The sequence below is a fragment of the Condylostylus longicornis genome, unplaced genomic scaffold (assembly GCF_029603195.1).
Source record: "Condylostylus longicornis isolate FDR11 unplaced genomic scaffold, ASM2960319v2 ptg000010l, whole genome shotgun sequence".
Taxonomy (NCBI): Eukaryota; Metazoa; Arthropoda; class Insecta; order Diptera; family Dolichopodidae; genus Condylostylus; species Condylostylus longicornis.
In genome coordinates, this window is record NW_026577979.1 from 6,915,602 (window position 1) to 6,938,724 (window position 23,123).

The window sequence follows — 23,123 nt, forward strand, 5'->3', positions numbered from 1 at the left end:
AAAAGAGAGTTTGAAAAACAACAAACGACAACATACACACAAAAAAAAATGAGAATATAAAAAAAATATAAAAAAAAAATTAATCGCAAATAAAAAAGGCAACAAGGAAAAATGGGGAAAAACTTCACTTAAAAAACAAAATGGTAAAAAAAAATAATCGGGTAATCAAAAGAAAAACTACAAGTAATGTAACTTAATAAAGGGAAAGATAAAAGCCCATTTCATTTCACAATTTTGATTCTTACTTTTTTTTTTAAATTCCTGCCATTTTTACATGAAAAAAATTTCGTTTGAAAGTAAGTGGTTTTGTCATACGAAAAATCGAGATCAAAGTAAAGTTATGAATTAGAGCTATATTTTTTGCTCTTTTAAATTTTAATTTTAAAAGATTTAAAAACTATTCCTGTCGAAATTTGGCCATATATTTTAAGTCTTTGCTTTGTAGAACTAAGTTTTAATTGTAATGATTTCTCTGTCTTTGGATTCTTTTCAAAATTATAACTAAAATTTGATTTAGAACGCTAATTTTTCGATTATGAGGGCTGGCACGCTAATTATTTAAGAATAAAATGAACTCTTTACCGTACCGTGACAAAAATGTTAAAACTACAATTCTAAAATTTAAAATGACAAATAAAATGGATTTACTAAAAAACTTCATACTTTACCATAGTTTTTTTGCTAAAAATATACCAAAACTTATATAAAAATCTTTAAAAATTAAAATATCAACAAATCATTGAAACGGAACCTTAAGCAATATTACACATTTTTTACTTGTTCCCTTCTTTTTTTGGTACAGCACTTCGCATATAATTTGGTAGTAAGAATTTACAAAAAAAAATTGCCCAATGAAGATAATTTTTTCTGTCAAAATATGCCAAAAGCATTAAAATATCAAAAAACCAAAAAATAAAAATATGAAAATAACGTTATGTAAATTCAGATTTTCTGCATATCGCAAAAATTAAATGTATACATATATATAAATATATATATATATATATATATATATATATATATATATATATTTATATATATATATATAGTTATATACACGTATGTATGTGTTTACATGCATGCAGGGCATATTCATCTCCTGTATCTAATATTACGAGTATTTCAAGCTTTCGTGAATTCATACCAACGTTGACGTATAAATATCAAAAATTTCTCATTTAGTTGGATTTAACTAGTTCGATTCTTTAATTCAATATCGTATGCATATATTTTGACTATTTTACATACATACATAATATATGTATATAGTTCTAGCCTGAAAGAACTATTAAAATTAAAAAGTATTGCCAAGTGTTATCAACAAGTTATCTGTTCATGACAAATTTTTCTTATGAAGCCTTTGAGTAAAACTATAAAATTTTTAAGAATGTTTATAATTTTAAACACAAATATATTTACTGATTACTATTTATATATAATACACCAAGTAATATGCGTGAATACATTTAATTTGACATTAGTTGACATTAATTGGTTCATGATAACCATAAAATTATTTAATGTGAAAAATTTCAATCATTGCGTAAAAGTGACATTGTTGGTTATTTTGTGAAAAATTAGATTTCTTAATAATTTTTATTTTATTCGATAAATTAATTTTTAACAGCTTCCATTCATAACAGAAATGTAACTTGAATTATGTGACATTCGAAATGTGAGAAACTGTTTCTCCTTCAAATTCAATGAATCTTATTTAGCTTTACTATTAAATTTATAATTTTCCGATTAAATTCGCTTAGTTTATATATGTTTACATCTGACCAAGAAAATTCTTGAGATTTGTTTAACTCATTGAACAAAATCCATAGAGGCAAAAAACTAAAATGAAAAATTATTATTATAATCAAAGTTTGTTCGAACAATTAAACTTGGTTTCGAATCGGTGTTTATGTCTTCCCTTACATATTTAAATTTATCTGTCTGTCAAAATTGTATGCAATTTTAATAAATGTGTAAACGATCCCTTAAATTCAATTACATACTAACTTTAGAGATTTTAATTAAAAATGTAAACAAAAATATTTTTAATTAAATTTTTGCTACTCTTATGTAGATTGTCAATTACACTTTAATTATTTATTACTAGTATATAGGTAATTTAAAAATGTAATTACAAAAAAAAATTTATAAAGTAAACATTTTTAATGCTATAATTATAATTATTTTAATTAATTTTATTGTTCAAAAATTCATGTTAATTAGCGTGCACACATAGACAATGTAAAATAAATAAAGATTTTAATTTTTAAGTGTCATTCATTATAATATTATGCTCTTTTGTTCCGTTATTTAATTGATTTTAATTGAATTTTTTTTATAATGAAAAGTTTCACTTTTATTTGAGATTTACTCCAACAAAAAAAAGCAACTTTGTTGTTGTTTTTTTTTTTTATATTTTCCACTTGATGCGCCAAAAATATTTTAATTTTACCTTTTTCAAATAATATCTGAGAGCATTGAAGAACTTGAAATTGTTTTGAATTTATTTAACAACAACAAAAATGTATACGATACAATTAAAGTTCCAACACTTTTTAGTACGATTTCATGTACAAAACAAAAACAAAAATTTACCAAGTTTGTACAATAATTGCATAGCTGTATTGCCTCTGTTATACGATTTTCAATTTCTGCATTTTGTAATTTAATTCTTTACTACTTTAAAACATTTAACTTGCTTAAATAAAATTTTTAGTTATAAATACATTATTTGCAATTTACATAATGTATATACTTTGTATAACATTTTTATGAATATTAATGTATATACAGTGTGTATAATAGTTGTAACGACTCTTTAAAAAGAAATTCTAATGATATGTTTGAGTAGTTTATAGAAATCCAGGTCAGGTTCTGATTTATTCGGTGTCTAACGCGGTTTTCTCAAAGAAATGCACCCTCATGCTTGCAAATCAATTTCTTGAAAGTTTATCAAGCTAAATACAAAACTAATCATAAAATTAAAGCCTTGAATTAAATTTTGAGCACTTCGTTTTGTTTTCTTTTAATATTTGTATAGAAAGAAAAAAATTTTTGGAAAAAATCTATTAGAGAAAAATTGGAAGCAATTTTTATTCTTTCAAATTTGATTTTTTTTTGTAAGTTTTCAGTGGATATTGCAAATACTTATTTTGCATATATGATGGATCCGGCGCTTTCGAAATATATTATGTAAATTTAATTATAATTGCTCAAATATTCGGAACAATTCAATGATTTAAAAACAACAACAACAACTTTTTGTTAACAACAAGCTTGCGTTCTCACTATTTTTTTTTAACTATTTTCTAGCGTTTGTAATTTATATTCCGCTTCACCATTTTATAAATTATTTAAAAGAATCTAATTTGCAATTTTTTTTCAGGTATTCAATTTTCCATGACTTCTGATAGTAGAAATTTTAAACAAAGAAATTCAACCTTTGTCTTAAAATTTATTGGAATCACTGTTTATTAATGCAAAATTTTAGCACAATTTTAACTGATATATACGTTAATTCATTCGTATACAATTATTATTTGGGCGTTTAATATATAGAAAATTCATTATTCTGCTGTTATACCCATACTTGGTAACATTTAGTATACATATACCTTCTCTAATATCAATGTAATTACAATTTTATATTGCTTTAAATAATTTTTTTTCTGTTTTTCATTATAATGTCGGCAGTATTCATGTTATGTCGGAACTAATTTAAAGAATTATATAAAGAGAAAAAAAAAATTAAATAAAATTGTTGAATGGAAATATTTTTGAAATAAGAATAACCTGACATAACTATATGCACAAATAATTATAATAAAATTTTCTTATAAAAAAATTAAATAAGAAAAAAATAAAAAATCGATTAAAATAATTTTTTACATTTTTTTTTTTTGGTTTCAAAACATTGTAAATGAAATGTTATTCCTACATAAATTGCTACTGAATGCAGAAAAATAAAATAAAAATTGAATAAAATAAAAATCAGGGTTCTAACGCAGGCTTGCTGTAGATTAAAATAATGCTCAATGGAACGGAAATGGTAATAACACCTGTATATTATTTGATGATGTCACAATAAATCTATTAAAAATATTTTATGTATAGTTAAATTGAATTGTGATCAACGAATTAGTAACCAAATATAGTGGTAATTCTTTTTGGAAAATTTGTAAGCCACATAGTGAGCTAATTACAAAAAAAGTCTAATTCATTTAAAGTTTTTTTTACATTTTTATAATGTTGTTTGCCTTCATTGCAAAATTGCATCAATATTAATTACAGATTTTTTGTCGCACTACTCAAACACTTAATAAATCGGTTATCTTAAAAGGCATTTATATAAAAAAAAAACATTTTACAGTACTATGTATACTATACGGATTTTTAAGTATCTGACGTTAATGAAAATTGAGATATCGTATATAAAGGGTTCAAAATTTTCAGATATGTACATACTTACATATTTGCACATTTGAATAAAAAATGAGAAATTAGAGATAATAAATGAATTCTGACATTCTCGAAAAGCAAAGTCGAAATAGGTATTTCAGTTTTAAATAGAATAATATTTTTGGCTTATTTCAAAATAATTTGAAAATATCTAGAGCTATATAATTGTTAATATTCCAAAAAATTGAAAATCTTTAAATCACACAAAATTGCATACTTTTGAGCGCTGTAATTTTTTAATTTTTCTAGGTTGAAACTAGTTTATATTGTAATGTTGATAAGAGAATATATTATATTTCCGAAAATATTTTAAAGCCAAATACGTAACTTGGCTTATTTAAATATGCGAATAAAAATATTATATACTAGTTGCATCTACATGCAAAAAGATGTAAAGCCTAGCTTTTTATCAAATCAATTATTTATAATTTATTTAAATAACTTTTTTTTTGCAACTGTGAAAATTAATTACAATTTTATATTTTATTTATTTTCAGGTAAATATACTTTAATATTACTAAATTTAACCATGCACAAAAATCCATTAAAAATTCAATTGGAGGCAAAAACTTAACATTAACATTATCTTGATTAGAAATTATGGATTATATTACTTAATATGAATGAGAGGCTATAAATTAAGGTAAAGAATTATTTACAAATCATTATAATTTAGAATTTATATATATGCAAACTTAAAAGGTTACTGCTAATGTTAACATTCTTCAATTCGGTTAATACATCAGACCGTGATCTGATTTATTTAATCTTAATCTAATAATTCATAAGAGAGTAATAAATTTTCAACAATTAGTGTTAACATTTCAATGTAAATAACTTTTAATGTCGATCTTATAAGAAGACTTGAGTAATTAATTACATAAATTGAATTACATTTTTTTTGTTGCATGACTTAAAACTCTTGATTTATTAATTCATACATTTCAATCATTGTTAAACTATTTCAAATCAAAAATTATGATAAAGATATAAAGCATAATTTGAAAATATCACAAAATCTTCATTCGAATTAATTCAAATAATAAATTATATAACAATACAAGCTAGAAATGTTGATGGCACACTACGTTGAGAAATCAATTTTAGTTCGAAATTATTTAATTATCATACACATGCAATTTCATGTGTTTTTTATTTATCGAAATCATTCCATCAAATTCATCTGATTAAAATAGATAGAAAACAGTACGAAAATTTCACTCTTTTTCTATATGTACAAAGTATACTAAATTTCAATAAACATTTTTAAAATAATTAATCATATTTTTGGCAAAAAAAAAAAATATTTTGTATTGTCACCGCGTTTTCAAATCGAAATCATCAAAATTTCTATTCATTTTTCATTTTTTAAATTTTTTTTCATCAAAATCATTCCATTGTTACCATATCTACATACATTCATCTAAGATGTACAAATTTATTACATGATTTCAAGGTTAGGATAAAAGTAGGCTAAAACTCAACATGAAACTAATTTAAACCTCTTCAATTACATTGTTTGAAACACAACCCTTATTTATTATTTTAGACACGGTAATAATGACAAAAAAAAATATGAAAACTGAAAAATGGAAATGAAAAAAAAAGAAGGTAATTTGATCTACATAGGTTATTTTTGCGAATTTAATCGTTTACATAACATCGTGCAAAAAAAAAAATGAAAAAAAACTCGCAAAGACGTAATAATAATATGGAAAAAGCAAATAGATACAAAAAAAAAAACAAAACCGCGACGAATAAACATGGGGATCAGTGAGATTTTGTTGATCAAAAAGATGAGTAACACAAAAAAAAAGCACATTCAAGATTTACTTAGCATTTTTAAATTTTTAATGCCCTAAGGTAAAAAATTTTTAATTTTTTCTTTTATATTTTTTTGTTATTAGGCGCCACTTCAAAGTCAGAAAATATTTTTAAAAATAATTTTTGTACAGAGTATAAAGTTCAAAAATAATGAAAATATGTAAAAGCAAATCAAAACCTAAATTAAAAGTAAGCGTTTCATCAAAAAAAATTGGAAAAAAAAATTGTAAACACTTTTTTAATAAAAAAATAAGAATGAATAGAGTTGATCATGTCAATTATGTGATATTTAATGAAATGGCACTCAATCTTTTCCAAATCACAAAACCTAGCGGGTTTTTTTCTGAAATAAGGTATTGAAAAATAGAGATGTTCCATGACGCAGTCATGAAGTCGCTGCAAATATTTTGCATTATAAAAAAGTGATCGCAAATATGCATGTTGTTCAAGTTTATTTTTAAAAGTTTTTTTGTAACCCCATTTCATGAACACCAATTATGACGTTCGTTGTATATACATAAATCCCAGATATAAACAAAAAAATATTAAATAAACAAATGAAATGCTTTAAGTAGCGTAAACTGTGGATATTGTGGGAATTTGTCGAAAAAATACAGTGTGACTAGTTTTCAACTCTCTGCTAACAAATTTAAAAGTTTTGTTGCAAAAATAAACATAAAATAAAACTTTCAATAGTGTAAAATTTATCTGCTATGGGGTGGTCATAACATTAAGGAAATATGATAAAGGAATGTAAGGGTTAATAATTTGATTGAATCGTTTTTAACTTGCAGTTGATCTAAATAAAATACGATTTGTTGAGCTGAATTATTCCGTACAAATGATAGAAATTCGGTATTTCTTTATGCGTTTTTCAATTATTTAGAAGAAGGACAAATAAATTCGACAAGTTGAGTCATTATTTTTTAGTATTACAAAAAAACTTTAAAATTTATAATACAATATAAATAAAATTAGCTTATAAGAGAAAGAAAAAATTGTATGGAGTGATCGTGTATGATGTAGATTGAAATGTGTAGAAAGATTAGTAATCACATAAATTAAAATTTACAATAAAAGTAAATTCAATGTCAAATTCAACTTGTTTCATTTTAAAATATGAAAATTTTTGAGTTACGGTAATAATTTAATTAATAGTAACTGAACACTATGGAAAAATATAAAAATCTCTTCCATTTTTAAGAGTTTATAAGAAAAAAAGTGTTCATAATTTGTTTTACCTTATAGTATAGCCCAAATTTTTTAAAATAAGTCAACAATTAGGGACTCGTTGAAATTACCTAATCAAAATTCATTGATTAGTCGAAGTAGATGAGCACAGAAATTAAAATGATTATGTCTTGAGGGCCTTTATTTAAAAATTTTTTAATTATTGCGATTCCAGCCAATTTTTTGTTGTTAATTTATAATTGTGAAGCAGGTTTAATTCTCTTTTTTTTTTCGGTAATTATAATTTGCACTTTTTTGCCAAAATTGCTATAATTTTTTAATTTAAGTTTTATAAATTTGTTTCTCTTACTTTACTTTTGTACTTGAAAGTATAAGACGAATGTTTTGCGTAATCACGTAAATATAATTTGTAGAACGCGAAAAGAAACTCACAATGAAAGAAGAAAAAAAGATGAAACTAGTTTACACATTTTTTTTTAATGCACAATGAGATTTTAAAAAATTCGCAATCCAAATTATTCGCAAATATAAAAATTAAAATTATGATTTGCTTTTTTTTTTATTTTTAAGTGGGGTTACGCTATTTGATTGACGTTTACAGTAATAATTTAATATTGGTGTTTTCTTATATGGGAAATTTGTTTAAGTAATACATACATACATAACTATGTACATATACATAATATAAGTATGAGAAATGAAATGTTTTGCAACTGAAGAATTCACTTTATTCGAAGTAGACAATGTGTAGAAATAGCACATACGAGATAACATGTATACGATAAATTTTATGCGTTCGTCATTGAGATTTTTGAAAATTTTGTAAAGAACATGCATACATATACATACGTCAGTCCATTTATGTTTGTGCTTTTCGAGCTTGACTCTAAAATAAAATGAATTGAGGATGGTCAAGAGCCGTTGAAGAGGTTTTTAATAGCTCTTAAAACTTTTGTTCGTTAATGTTGTGTTGGAAAATATTTACGGAAAGCATTTTATTTTGAAAAGATCTTGAAAGAATATTGAAGTCACCATACGTCAAAGTACTTTTTTAATGAAAAAATAACAAAAATTTTAAAATTAAGGAAATAATTTAAGAGTAAATTTAAAGAGCCTATTTGTTAGGCGACAGCTTTTAAATCAAAAGCCTTGTTTCGAAGGCAAAAATATATTAACTAGAATGTTAATCAGAAATTCGTATATTTTGTACATGTGGCGGACTAAAAAAATTAAATCAATTTTGGGAAAATCAATCTTATGAACTTTGAAAAATTAAGTATTTTCGTAAACATTGTCTATGATTCGTCTATGATTTCGTATTGAAAATGTAGCGGAAAATTGGGGGAACTGTTTTCAATTAATATGTACCATTATTAAAAAAATTTTGGGTGTTATAAGGAGTGCATATTGATTAGGTTTGTAATATATAAAATTAAATTTTAATTTATTACTAAAGGCGGTGATTGTAACTCAAAGCCCTTAGCGTCGAGCATAATATATTTGGAATTTATATTCTCAATTTTTATGTTTTCTTTATCTGGTAACTATTTATTTTAAATTTCATATTAAATTATAAATTTTTTGTTTTTTGAAATTTTGTATAGAAAAAATAACGTTATTTCATAGCTTTTTCAATTATAAAAAATTCATAATTTTATTTAATCGTATTCTAATTTGCATTTTATTAATATCAACAATTTTTCAAAAAAAAAAAAAAATTTTTTTTTAATTTTTTTAACTACAAAAATGCATAACAAATTTTTAAAAGGCAACCTTTTAATTGGTTAAAAAAAAATCACAAATAATTTTTTTTTTTTTTGTGGAAAATTAAAATTAAAAAACATTAAAAAATATAAAAAAAATGTTGTAATTTATTACACCAATAAAACATTTTAATATTTTTTTTTTTATTTAAATGAGCAAAATGTAGTTATAACACATTTATATTGAATGTATGTATGAAATTATGTGTGTATATGAATGTGTTCGTATAGTGCACGTTACTATTTTGTAATGCACATACTTGAACTTTTTAATGCATATATGCTATCGCAATATTTTATGTCTCATAAACGTTAATGCATTGAATTGTTTTTTTTTTGTTTTTAAACAAAAACAAAAACAGGTTTTTACGTTAAAGGAAAAATGCTTTTAAAATTTGAAAAATCAAATTACACTATTTACCATATATGTATACCTATATTAATCCATTTATGTATATTACACATTGACAATAGAGTATCCTAGATTTGTTGGCTCACTGGGAAAAAGATGATTAATATTTTAGAATACATAGTAATTTCATTGAATGTGATATATTATTTTTCTCAATGTTAATCTAATTTTAAAATCGGCAGCTTTTTAAAAAATAAAAGCTAAGCTTTTAATAATTAACTGTGCATAGTCTTTTCCTCAAATCCCAATTTTATGATTTCTTTTACAATTTGTCCAAAATATTTGACTATATATAAAACTAGTGTACAATATCCCTGCCGACTATCATATACAATCTACTCTACACATAATAGAAAAATATAATTGAATAGTCATAGGTAATGCAATTAAATATTTCGCTATTGATAGAATTTAACAAAAATATTATTGCTAGAATTAATCAATAGCAATTTATTCTAATGGAAGAATAGTCAAATAGTATTTAAATCACTTCAATTAGTTCATGTGATCTTTCATTTTGTAAACAAAATATAAAAGTAAATATTTTAAAATTATTATATTTTAAATTATTTATATTTTAAATATTGTAAATTTAGTAATTTTATATAAATGTAACGTATACTCAATGTCTTCGTCAAAATAAGAACATAAGGAATCGATTTTACAATTTCTAATTTCTAGACTAGAAAATTGAAATTTTCAGCCAAAATATTTACAAATACATGAAAAATAATTGAATCACAAAAATGAATTTTATTTAATTAAATTGCGTTTTTTAAATTTTTGAGTTAAATGTTGAATTATTGTAGAATCAAATTTGGATTTTTGCATTTTGTAATATCTAAACCGTTAATTACTATGAATATGCATTATCATTCTGATTTTGGATTACAGTACTCAAACTTTTGTATTATGAAGCTATCAAACTGAAATTAAAAATTACATGCGGAATTTAGAGCCTCTTTTATAGCAGTTTAGTCCTCGGTAACAACCTGTATTCAATATTTAAATTAGACACTGCAAGCAATATCAATAAAAAAATATTATTTTCGAATTTTTAAATAATTTTTCCTATAGAAGGAGAAAAATTCTTTTAACATGACTGGAGTAATATCCTATAAAAGGCAATGAACTCTGGACAACTTGTATTTTTATGTGTGTAATAAATGCAGTTACATAGTAAAATATTTTGTTATTTAAAAAAAAAACTACCAGTTTAATTTTTAAGCAAGCAACTTTAATAGACAACATGTCTACTGTAAGTAGTAAAACGCTAAATTATTTGGTCATTTAGAAAAAAAAAAAAAACAATTTATTTTATTTTTTTTAATGATTCTTTTGCGCATTTCAATAGTGTTATTGTGTTAAATTAAAATGAAGTTTTTAACTACTTTTATAATGTTTAAGAAAAAAAACAATATTTTTTTTTATTCTATAATTTTAACAATAATTATGCAACTGCAAATCTTATATTTCATTTCTGTAAATAGATTTGTATGCGCAATAATGTGCAATAATTGTCTTAGATTGAACGCTCGTAATTGTCTTAGACTGAGCGTATATGAAATTTTAAAAGACAAAAACCAATTGTTTCAAAAAAAAATTATTCAAAACGTTTCCAAGTTTGTTATGTAATAAAACAGTTTTTGCACGTGCATTTCTAACAAGCCATTTAAAATAAAATGTACTTGTGGTTATTTTAAGGTATTTGTAAATTTTTGTTAATCTTAAATTTCATTCTTATTCTGCTTTTTTTTCATTATTTTGCGGTATTATTGAATATAGAGAAATTTGTTATCTTAATATGTAGTAAAATGTTCAAATAGATGTTATTTTAATTGTAATCGGAATTCTTGTGGTGTGATTACACGTTTTTTGTGTTCTCCGACATGTTACTAATGTTCACGTATGCCATATTTTCTTCATTTTTTTTTGTAATATTCTTAAGCTTTTATAAAATAAAATATTAATTTTAGAATCGTGAATTCCAGAGAAATTCAGTATAAATTTAAAAATCTATATCATTAGAATTTTAATGTGAAATTTGTACAAAATTTTGTGTCCATGTGTGCATAGAATATTCTAAAGATTTTTTGAAATAAATGGCATAAGCTATAAGTAAAATTTGAAAAATTTGTAAAATCAAAAAAAAATTATTGCTTTAACCACAACTATCATAGAAGCAAAATATTTTCGAATTTACATTCATCCAATGTACATAAGTGAAGATCTTCCTATATTTTAACTACTTATGTATTTCAATCAACATTCGAATTCAGCAATGAGTTCTGAATTGTGTACTTTTCAGTTTTCTCCTTTCTTTTACCGATAATGAGTGTTAATAAAAATTTTGTGACTGTGATAATGTGTCCTTTTACTGATAAATGCTAAAAAAGTATTTTTGGCCTAGCTATATAAAAATCTGATATTTGAAGTATTTGGTCTGTGATCAAACTGCTACACATTTATAACCAATATACAAGAAATTCTTATGTTCCCTTCAATTCTTAAATTGTTTGTGAAAATGGGTGAAATTTGTTTAATTGAAAACGTAAAGTATTTTAAGCATTTAAAGCAGTAAAAGCGTTGTAATTTCAATCGATAAAGCTTTATTGAAACTTTTGGTGGCTCGTTTTGTTGTTGTTGTAACGCCGTTTTTCAGTTGATGTTGGTCACCAGCACCATTTCACGGCGCATAGACTTGATAGTTGTTATGAAGAGTCGGTGACTTGTTGTTTGCTATGTTATTATAAACTGGACTCAAATTGATTTTATTGAACCTTCTGCATCCCGCATATTACTTATTATGAGATGTTCCGACTAAAATGAGTACAAAAAAAAGTTTATATAAATTGATTTAATTTTCTTATGTATTAAATTTGTTTAGAAGTGTATAGATACTAATATGCTATTCGTCATTAAAAATGTAAGGATAATAAATTTGTTTTGTAATATTAAAATTATTGTTTTAAATTTAATTGGTAGATGTTGTGGGAAAATAGTATGTATATAGATTTAATTTAAAAAAGCACAACTAGTCTCTTAAAGCAAAAAAGAATTTTATTTATGAAAATGTAAAATTGCTTAAATCAACATTGTAAAAAATTTATGAAATTATGTTCAACCTATATCCATTATGATTTCAAAAAATTTTTATGCAATGTACTTAATTAAATATGGTGTTGCTTAAATCAATCATTAAAATTTGATTTTGTTTGTATACAAATCAACTTTTTGAACTTTTTTAACAACTTCAATTAATCCCAATAGAATTGAAAACACATAATAATTATTGATTTTTCAAAATCGTATAACGTTATTCTGCCATTATCTATAAAATTTTAAGTTTAAAAATTGTGCGATTTAAAGAAATCAAGAAAAATTTTTGTTTCTCAATTCCACACCTATTTCTTTTCAATTTTGTTCTAAAATTACTCCAATTTAGTGTACAACTCAAAACAGAGAAAAAATCAACGATCAAATGATTTATATTTTGAGTGTATAATTAAATTAAAAATTTAAAATTACTAGTTAAGATGGAGGACGCAGAAGGGTATCCAATTTTTGGAATATGCTGCACATTACAATATTTTTATACCGGTATGAAAATATATTGGAAGGGTATAATAAATTTACCTTACCGTTTGCAACACTAAGAAATTTTAATGGTTTGAGATATAGACATAAATGTCCGTCTGTCCCATATCTTTTCGTCTGTCCATTTGTCCTAACGATAACTCGAACGTAAGTTTTACAAATTTTCACAAATGGATATGATCGAAGTACTATTTCGGGTAGCTAAAATACAAACTTTATTTGCCTCTACTTCAGAAATTATAAAAGCTATAGTATTGAAATTTCGCTATTTTCGCTATAAGGACTATTGTGTTTGATAAAAGTTGTTGAAATTTCTCGATTATTTGTGGTAGCTACCATACAACTTTATGAACGGTTTGTTCATATCTCAGAAACTGCTGAACCTGCAAAGCTAATATTTTAAACAAACGAATTTGCTGATGTGTCCATGATTTTCAGTAAAACTCTTTTAGACTGTATGACTTTATATGGTAACTATCACATACGTATAAAATTACACTAGACAGCAAGAAGATGTAAGAAACTGCGTGGTCAATTATCTTTAACATGTAAAATTATTTATTCGTACGGGCATTACAGAGTTGACACGATCAACTATATTTATTCCCGTTTTTTATCACATGAACAATGGAAAAAATACCGTAATTTTTAACAACTTACTCATTAAAAAAAAAAAAATTATTGTATATTATTAATTCAATTTATTAACGTTGTAATGGAATGTGTATCCGCGGAATAAAAACTATGCAGAGCACTAAAAAGATGTTAATTAGAATTTATCAGAAAATATTATTTTAATTGGGAATTATTCTTGGTAGCATTAAAAACAAAAAAATTAGGTAAAATACAAAAATTTACATAAATTTTTCATGAGATTATGTAAAAATGGAAAAAAGAAAAAAACAAAAACAAAATGTGAGGAAAAAGAGAACTTCTCACCTGTACGCTTTTATTATATAAAGGTGATATTTTTTTGTTTTGTTTTTGTAGGTTATTTCTCATTGCAATGTGAAACAATCATAAATTATTAATCATAAAAGAGGAAACTATATATTACATTTTTTTAAGGTAAATAAGGTAAATTTAAATTGCAACCTTTTGATAAAAACAAAACAAAATGGGAGTGATATTAGCGTAATTTTCTCGGAGATTATCTGTGATTATTGCAGCGCAGGGTGATTACCATTGGTGAATACTTGGTTGTTTAGTTTTTTCATTTTTGACAGTTTAGTTTTTATTTTGAACAGTACATATATGATTCGTTTCAGATAAGAACTGAAACATGAGATTTTCCTCATGATAGTTTACTTTTACACCATATTAGTAGAATGAAGCCCGTGAAGCTTATTAATGTTTTCGAAAAAATATTAATTAAAAAAAACCCTAAGAGCCTTGGTGTACAATCAATTTCAGCTTTTAAACTAGTTAATTAGCTGCAACGATTGGCGACTTTACGCTTCTTGATTTTTTCTCTGGTTTACTAGCTTTTTATAATTAAACATTGGACGTGTCTGATTGAGAATATATGAGGCGCTTAGGACATTAGTGGCCTACATTCACAAATGACATTTCGAGTAAATTGCAATTGAAATATTTAAATATTTAATTTCTAAGAAAATTTTTAAAATATAAAAGCAAACTCATGTCAAAATAGAGTGAAAAGAGAAGTAAACTAAATATTTTGAAAATAAAGAATAATTCTTTAGGCCATTGCAGCTGTATTGAACATAATAACTCATTTTTGCAAAAAAGTTGGATATGCCACTTATATGCTTAGTGCCTCATATAATGTGCTAAAAAGTGATTTCGAGTTCATCCTTTTAATGACTATTTTAAACTTTCTAATCTAATTTAATTACTTTGCATGGCATTATAATTAATTCTTTGAAAATGCCAGGAGAATTTAAAAATATTTAATATTCCTTAAAATTAAATAATTCAAAAAAAATTGTTCTCTGCTTTATGACATTTGAAAAAAACTAAAACAAAACTGATCTGCATGTTCAAGGTTCAGTTTTTGTGTATACAATATACATAAATGACATACGACCGTAATCGTACAGTGAAACAAAACTTTTGCCATAGCGTATAAATAACATTTTTTTTTTGTTGTCACGGTAAGTGCACACATGAATTTAAAGAACTTAATTGGCTTTCACATTGTTCCGATTTTTTTTTTGTTTTTTAAATATTTTATTTTTTTTTCGATATATGTGTATTGTGCATTAACTGGGGCACTCGGAAGCTTTCCATTATTTTATTAATTGCAACTTTTGTTTTAAATTTATGTTATAGAAGAATTTGCTACAAAATTAATTTATTTTTTTTGTATATTTTTTGTATATTTAAGGTTCTTTGTTTGAAGTACTAACCCCTATATACATATAAATATAAATTATGAATGAAATTAATTTTTAAAATGCCTCACACATTCGTTTTAATTAGAAGTTTTGTTATGTAAATATTTAAGAGAATTTACTGATAGAAAATTTAGTTATAGCTAAACTTGAACTCAAATGCAAATCAGAATCATTGAAATAGCTTTTACATATATTATAGTTCCCAATGTGATTTTGTCATATTTTTTCATTTCAATGAAAAAAGATGTACCGGGAATTTAGGAAAAAAAAATTCCTGTAAGAACCGAAATTAATAAATAGAACATTCCATAATTTTAAAAACAGTTGTTCAATTCTTCCTTGCCTAGATAAAATCTAGGCTTTAATATATTGTCGAACACTCGAGAAGGATGGATGGATATGCAAGAGTTGTATGTGGTGGCTGCCTTCACAAGAAAAGGAGAGACGTTGATCTATGTCCTTTGTTTGGTGTTGGCATTTGCATGCGGCAATGATATTATTCCTGGTTTGCAATTTTGCGAATGTTTCCATAAAATTCTGTAATTTGCAATTAGTAACCCTGTGTTTTTAGTTGAAATGATTTTTTTACTACTATAATTATTTGAATAAATCAACCGTGATATTTACTGTAATAAAAATCAAATGGTAGTTAATTTTAATCTTAAATTATAGATTCTAAATGGTAGTTAAAATTAAAATTCTAAACTAGATAAAAATTGTGTAACAATTTTTATCTAGTTTTAAAAACAATTTTTTGTATGGTTTCTATAGCATAGTGCTATAGTATTAAAAATAAACATGTAACTCTAGCAAATTTGGGTTTGCTAGAGTAATAACCTATATTTAAAAATGGTTTGTTAAATATGTTATTTGAAATATTAACACTGTTCATATGTAACTCGATTACAAAATAAGATTGAAACAACTGTCAATTGACCTGAATAATTCAATTTAAACACAGTTATGTGCTACTTTCGAAAAATATGAGAACAATATTTAGTTTAGTGTTTTTTTTCATGCCATACTAAATTTATTTTACAGCTGCTTTTAAAAACGGTTTACTATTATAAAAGAAGATCGATAAAAAAGTTAAAGCGTTTGTTGTTAAATTTTGTCTTTGCTTGCTTAATAGTTAATACCCACTTCTATAGCAGAAATCGATTTAGTTCAATAGTATGTCTATAAATAGACAAAATAAAGCTCATTTAATTTTATATCATAAAAAATATATCAAAAACGATTTGTAGAGATAAAATGAAGGGAGGGGACACGGTTGTTTTAAAAAAATATTGGCAAGAGTTCTGACAGTCTTCTTTGGACGAACTTTCCCTGTAATAAAATAGAGTCAAATTTTTATAATTATGCAAAAAATTATATTCATTTCATATTTTTAAGAGTTTAATACCTGAAAACGCATAATACGTAACTCAACTTCAATTTTTCACTTGTATAACCTTTGAACTCCATCTGCTCCAGTTATGAAAAACTAAATTCAGCCTTCATATAATTTTCTGAAATGATAAATTTAAAAACTGTATTACTACATTATGAAACTTAAGCTTTTACATATTTAATTTTAAGTTTTCAATGGTAGCACTTTTAAATCAAATTCACTGCAATACCCCTGGGGTATAATTGGGAGGTTTCCTTGTAGGCTCTTTGAAAATTTCTTATATTTTCTTCCTACTGGTTACGAACCTTCATTTGATGAAATTTCGAAATTTATATTCCAATAGGGTAATATATACAGTTATAGCCTACAATTTTAACAAAAAATCCAAAAATTTTTTAACATATTTTAAAAATTATAACTTTAGCTTAATTCTCTTCTGTAGAAATATAATGGACGCCAATTACTTATAGTGTGACAAATATTATGAATTTTTAATTAAATTTAACAACTTCTTAAAGCTACTTATTGTAAAAATGTCATTATAACATGCTATGAAATTTTTTAAAGAAAATTCTATGTAAATTTATTAGCGCATTCTTAATAGTACACTTTTAATTTTATTTTCATAAATATTCTATTTCTATAAATATTTCTATATTTTGTTCAGCAATGTTAAAATTTAAATTTAATTATATAGAGATTATATAAGGGAGGCCCGCTACTTATAACAGAATCTTTCCTTTTTTCTTAATCCCACATATTGTAAATTTATTTTAATTCAATTCTTATAAATATTCAGTTTTTTATTTTCTCAATATAAATTCAATTTAATAATACATATATGAATAAACTATTTGAATAAAAAAAAAAAATTAAATTGCATAAAATTGAACGAGCTTCTTAAAGAAATTCCATAACAAATCATGAGAAAAAAATATTATTTTTCACATCAAACTAGTGCTGTAACACTGGCATAACTCAAAATTTATGCATTTGAGAAAATGCAGTTTCGAATTTTGAAGTTTTGGAGTCAATATACATAGATAAGTTTTTTTCATTATAGAATTATTTTATAATTGATTGTAAATAACAATTTTCAAACTATAGAGAAATGGCGTTAGTGGAGAAAAAAGACCCGTTTTAATTGCTTATATCTGGGTGAATAATTCAAGGAATCATATTTTTTGATTTATGTCATTGTTGCTGCAAATGAGCGAAATGTATTTTATACAACCTTTGTACATTTTTATTGTATATTCATTAAAAATTCAAAAAGAGTGAACTGTGTAGGTGCATATAAAATTTTAGAATGAAAATTATCAATTCATTTGCACACTTCGTTCCAATTTATATTATAAGTACGAGTACATTGCATAAAAAGTTCTTATTTTTTTTTGTGAACAATGCGCATATTTTTTATTGTATAAAATATGCATTTATGAATAGTTTGAAATAAATCCAGCTTCCTGATTATTATTCCTCAAATACTTCAATATTACAATTGTTGTTATTGTTATGTTGAAAGACATGTGCCTATACATGTGTTTCTATATACATACATACTATACGATAAAAATTTTTTTTGTTTTTTGTATAAAAATCATAACGCATTTATATTAAATGCATATAAGGTTTATATGCCTGTATACAAAATGAATAATTGAATAAAAAATTAATAATGTAATGTGATAATTAAAAATGTCTGATGGCATAATATACACAAAAATAAAAATATAAAATAAAATAAATAATAAAACAATTAATGGGTGTTTCATATACATATATACATACATACATTATGTATATATGTAAGTGGTGTAAAAATTTTTTTACAGGAAGTTTAATGAAAAATTATTAAAGTGAATTAATTATTAACTGATTATTCAAAATAACAACGGTAAACATAAAAATTATGCTCTTTTAAATTTTTTGGTTTTAAATTTTTAAATACCTTGTTATATGTTAAATTATTTCAGTGAATTGTGGAATAAAACTCAATGTAGTATACTAAATATGTATATACATTCATATACGCTTAGCCAATTAAACTCATAATAGGTAAAATGATCTATACTTCTTGTAATCTTCCTTTTAATTTCTTTCATTTCCAAGTAATATTGCATAAATGTAGGCGAAATCCTAGAACAAAAATTTATTAAAAAGTAAAATTAATACTATCAAAAAACTTTTGAATTGCTAATATTTGGTTTACTTAAAACGTAAGAGTAATTGTAAGCGCATCATAAGGGGATGGTTACTATTGCAAATTTTTTTCTTTTACACAAGTTTTATAAAACCATTTTCTTTCAGGTTAGGGGATGGTAACTTACATTTTTGATTTTATACAAATTCGATAAAGATTTTAAAAATCGTTAAAAACATAGAATTTTTATGCTGCATTTTAGGAAAAAAAAATTGATAACTAGAACTTTATTGCTAAAAATATATGCCAGTTTATTTTATCAGTTATTTCTGGCAACATTTATTTGACAAGGTATATAAGAAAAGCGTGCTCGATTTTTTCGATACCCGATTTACTTTTATTTTACCGTCTCCACTACGTATGAAACGGATTTAGGAAAAGTGTATAATGTCAAGAGCTTTTACTAAACTTTTTGGAATTTGATACTTTGTAAAATTTACGTCGTGATTATTGAAGTCACAGATACTTGGAAAAATAGTCTTACAAGAGAATAATTTCTATAAAAATGTATACAAAAACACGGTTTGAGATAATGATTAGCTTGAAGGATTAATTTGACAGCCTGATATATGGGTTTATAGTTATTATATAATTGAAAGAATAACTTCTGAGTTTTCTGAGTATACAGAATTTTTGAATAGATTTTGGTTTGATTACAGGATTTTCTCAAAATCTATTCAAAGGCATTTTCACGACTTTGCTGGCTATAACTTCGTGGGACAGAAAAAGGAGGGGTTTTGAAAAATGCCTTTATTGAGATATTTTTAATATACCTTTCTGGAAGAACTATTTGCCGAAAAATTAGAAAACTATTCGAATTCCAATGTTATGTTAACGTCTATAATATTGTAAACTTTCACATTTCCTTTGTTCATGCGCAAGTATCCGAGTTTAAAACATAGGAAAATTTGAAATTTAAATTACAGAACAAAAATAATAATTCAGTTCAAAGTGTCTAATTTTCTTATTTTACTTGATAAATTCATTGACATTTAATGGTTTTTTAAATGTTTCAATTGCACTTTTTTTTTTTTGCATTTTATAGAATAATTTTTTTCTCTATTTAATCATTTTCTTTGCATATTAAAATGCATTCATAAGATGTGAATTTGATTTTAAAATTTGATTTTTGAATTTTTACACACGTTTTGTTGTTTTATGGTTTTAACAATACCTTATACCTACATAAATATAATGAAAATGATCTTATCTTTTATTTCGTGAATGCTTTCACTTTAATTGTATCACATTTGCATATATTTTCTATTTTTCTTCTTATTAAGACCTCGGGGATTTTTGTTTTCTGTATAAATATAAAAAACTTTTGTTTTTAAATGGAAAATGTCGATACGACTTACAATTTTAAATACATACAAACATATACGGTTAATTTTTATAATATCTACTTGTTCCCCAAGAATTATGCTAAATTTCAATACAAGAGGAAGTCAATATTTTTTTCAAAATTAAATTGTTAATATTTTTCTCTTCCATTTATAACTAATTAAAAATTTATCAAAAAATCTTTTATCAATAAAAACGTGTATGCATAAATAGCACAAATAGCATATAGTAAATGCAAATACTTAGCATTTTAAAAATTTTGAAATTAAGCCAAGTATTCATCGTAAATTCTTTGTTAATTTCCCACCCATTGTCTCATTTGTTTTTCTTGCTTTAACAATAATAACAATATTGAATGGTATAATCGCGAGCAATTCACAAATTACTGAATGCAAGCTCATGTATACGAGTACATACATACCTACATAATTATTATATTCGTTAGGTATTTGTAAGTTCTAATAAATCGGCTTAAAATTTAATTTTGTTTTCTTCACTTATACACTTTCGATCAGGTTTAAAAATTTTCCAACTAATTGAACTCAAAATATCCTATATCGAATGAATGTAGTGCAGACTATGTGTACCTATATAAAATGAAATAATCTCTTTCTAGTTTGACTATTGAAGAATGGAAAAAATGAAAATTTTTTTTTTTGTGTTTTAATGTTGTAAATATAAGGTTCCTTATTATCAAAAGTAAGCCTATTAATGTTTAACCATTGCCAATTGTTTTACTTCACTTTACATACTTTAATGTGGTTTCAAATTATCAAAAATCACTTTAATTTAATCTTCTGTGTTTTGCCTATATTTTAACGTTTTTTTTTTCGGTGCAACATAACATAAATTCCCTTGAGGTCGGCGTACAAAAAAAAAATAATTTTAATGCAAAAAGCTAGGATTTTATTTTAAAATTTACATTTTTAACTTAAATTTCCTATTCATCCTATATCTTATAGCTTTTATAATAGCATGTTAACTGACCGCATTGCATATAATAAGGGAGGTGATGTGATGGCACATAATTTCGGATGTCAGATTTTCAATGGGAACGCACTTCTCCATGGTAGGGTAGGCGTAAATAAACTATTTCAAGTTCGGTTGAACCGATTTTGGTGAAATTTAGTAAGTTTATATTAGGCCTCGGGGATTACAACTTTTTCCGGGTCAATTTTACATTTTTTCGCATATAAAGAGAAACAATCAAGCAATTTCCTTGAAATTAAATATTTAAATTTGGAATGTTAAAATTATGAACCTATTAATTTTTTGGAAAGATCACGGCTCGGAAACTGAATTAGGGCCCAATTTTATTATTATTTTCATATCTACGGCTTATTATTTTCATATCTTTTCATATTTTCATATTGTTACCGAAGCTAACTGGAAAAACTAAATGCCAAATTTTCTGGGTATGTTAACTAAAAGCTTACAATTACTGTCCAAAAATTGGAAAGAAGTGATTAAAACGCATTTTGATATTTTCTGTAACACTTTTACTCACTAGACAATACATATTGCGGTCGGTTATGTGCTGACCACACCTGATTTGTATGCTATGCAATGATTATATTATCATGTACTTGTTAGCTATTTTTTCGTTGGTACATGCGATGTAGAAAAAGTGAAAAAAGAGATGGGAATGGAAGAAAATAATGGATAAAAATTATAAAATTCTTTCTTTTTTTTTCGAAAATATGTGCATATCAACTAAGTGCTGTTGTATATATTTACGTTGGTATCTTTATGTATGTGGACTTTATGCCGATTCATTTTATTGTAATATAGGAAATTATTTCCTAAAATGCGCCGCTTATAAAGTTAAACCGAAAAAATGTAATATCAAATCGAATTGAATTCAATGCAATGTGATTAAATTTAATAACAATCGCGAAAATGTCTGCATACTTATACAAAAATACACGAGCTCATAAAATAACAAATGAAAAAAAAAATAAGAGGAAAATTGAAACAGAAAAAGCACTTTAAAAATTATAGTAATGCGGTTGGTTGATTGCTTGCATAAAAACACACACACACACTTTTCATCGAATCAAGGAAATTGAACTGATTGTTATTTCGATGTAAAAGAAAATATTTTTTAACATTTTTGTACTTTTTTAAGTAAATTTTGTAAGAATTTTTTAAATTAATTTTTTTTTATATTACAAGCTCCGTAGTTGCACTTTCTTTTTAAATGTAGGAAATGTGATAAGTTATATTCTATGAGATTAAGGTTGTGTTCAATTTCTAAATGGAAGAGCAATATAAATTTAATGGCTAAAGTTGTTAATTTGATAACAATTTTACATTGCCAGTAACAATTTCCCCCTTATCTCGTTATTCTATTTTATTCTAAAAGTTTTCAGATTATTTTGGCTCAAATTGCTAACTGGGGTGTTTTTTTCATTTAAAATTAGGGAATGATTAACTATAATGTAAATTAGATAAAAAATTAATTCTGTAGTTAGCAGCACTGAATTTTGATAATATTGAATCAAAATTTGATAATTTTGCCGTAGTTTCCTCGAATGAGACTTGAAATTTTTAATCTGTTTTTCAATTACTTTCTTAA

The 23,123-nt window shown here is 24.4% G+C and overlaps 1 protein-coding gene across 1 annotated transcript in view; it reads left to right on the top strand.

Annotated features, from left to right (window-relative positions):
• LOC129618749 (putative uncharacterized protein DDB_G0282499) overlaps positions 1-23,123 on the top strand; it is a 122,947-nt gene that overhangs the window by 52,076 nt on the left and 47,748 nt on the right. The gene's annotated exons all lie outside the window — the stretch shown is intronic.